Below are 1,908 nucleotides of genomic sequence, written 5' to 3' on the forward strand. Positions count from 1 at the left end.
TGGTTTAGTGGTTAAGAGTGGTGGACTCTAATCTGGAGAAATGGGTTTGATTCCCCACTCCTCCACTGTAGTGTATTCAACAGCTGTCGTTGAATACCTAAACCTGTATGAGAATCACCTCATAGAAACGCAATGTTAAGCTTCGTCCTGGGCTAGGATCCTAATGCACCCAATCGCATGGCTAGCCCAGGAAGAACCGACCAATCGCACATCAGCAAGCTCCCCGAGCGGGAACATCGATGATTGGTCATTATGAAGACAATCTCATTGGTTGTTAATGTACAGTAAAGGCTATATTAGCCGGGAGAGTTTAAAAAGGGAACAACTTTAATGCAAAAGCTGTTCTGGTTATCTGATGTTGATCCGTGTTGGGGTTGTGTTCGAGTCGAAGAATAAAGCTGTGTTCTTTGCTGAATCACTCTCCGACTTATTTGTTCAGCGAGCGACTTAACATCCACATGAAGCCAGCTGGGTGACTCTGGGTCGGTCACAGTTCCCTCAGAACTCTCTCAGCTCCGGAAGACATAAATCTCCTGTCGAAAGGTGTGTTCTATGTCAGATTGAGCAGACGTCACCTCTGATACCTCTTTGTTACAGCAAACAATCATGGCATTTAATGGTACTTGGAAAGTAGAAAAGAGTGAAAATTATGAGAGGTTCATGGAGGTGATGGGCAATGTTCCCTCTAAGCTGTGGAGTCTTGTGAGCAAAAGTTCTACTTTGTGAGCTACTGGCATTAAAGTTGTGAGCGAGCAATCTGGCTGCTGCATCAATTAGTTTGCTCTGGAGCCCTCCTTCCTGAGCTAAGACAAAAATGTCTGAGCCAGAGGCTAAAAAACTGTGAGCCAGCTCACACTAACTCAGCTTAGAGGGAACACTGGTGATGGGTGTCAATTTAGTGAAGAGAAAGCCAGGAGCCCATGACAACCTGAAGCTCACTTTCCAACAACAGGGCAGCACATTCACTATCAAAGAATAAAGCAATTTCCACACCATACAGATAGTGTTCACATTGGGAGTAGATTTTGACTACAGTTTAGCTGATGGAACTGAGCTCCATGGTAACTGGATAATAGAAGATGGTAAGCTTGTAGGCAAGTTCAGAAGGAAAGATAATGGAAACCAACTTAAGGTTTTCAGAGAAATAATTGGAGATGAACTGGTTCAGACTTACATCTATGAAGGTGTCTCAGCTAAGAGGATCTTCAAGAAATCTTGAACAGGATTGAAATACGATGTGGACGAATTACTGTACATCGGGCAACTGCAAGCACATAGTAACGGTGGGCTCTTTTTGTAGCAGGAACCCCTTTGCATATTAGGCCACACACCCCTAATGTAGCCAATCCTCCAAGAGCTTACAGAGCTCTTCTTACAGGAGCTACTGTAAGCTCTTGGAGGATTGGCTACATTAGGGGTGTGTCGCTTAATATGCAAAGGAGTACCTGCTACAAAAAGAGCCCAATACAACCAAGACCTATTTATCTTCTGTCCCATGTCTATTTAGATAATAGTGTTACTTAAGAGCTAGAAAGAAAGAGCTAGCCTTCATAATGGAAATAAACAAACATGGTTTCTACACACACACACACACACACACACACACACACACAAAATAACTCTTTCAGCTCCACCTACCTCACAGGGTGCCTGTTGTGGGAAGAAGAAGGGAAGGTTATTGTAAACTGCTTTGACTCCTTCAGGTAGTGAAGTTGTTGTTGTTCAGTTGCACAGTTGAGTCCGACTCTTTGCGACCCCATGGACCACATCACTCCAGGCCCTCCTGTCTTCCGTCGTGCTCTGGAGTTTAATTTCATGTTTGTTGCCTCAACAACACTGTCTAACCATCTCATTCTTTGCCGTCCCCTTCTTCTTTGTCCTTCAATTTTTCCCAGCATCAGGGTCTTC

The 1,908-nt window shown here is 44.1% G+C and overlaps 1 pseudogene; it reads left to right on the top strand.

Annotated features, from left to right (window-relative positions):
• The first annotated feature begins 606 nt into the window (after positions 1 to 606).
• Positions 607 to 1,219, top strand: LOC107115553 (annotated as a pseudogene).
• Positions 1,220 to 1,908: the final 689 nt, after the last annotated feature.

Source organism: Gekko japonicus, unplaced genomic scaffold, assembly GCF_001447785.1.
Source record: "Gekko japonicus isolate JY-2015 unplaced genomic scaffold, Gekko_japonicus_V1.1 scaffold1827, whole genome shotgun sequence".
Lineage (NCBI taxonomy): Eukaryota > Metazoa > Chordata > Lepidosauria > Squamata > Gekkonidae > Gekko > Gekko japonicus.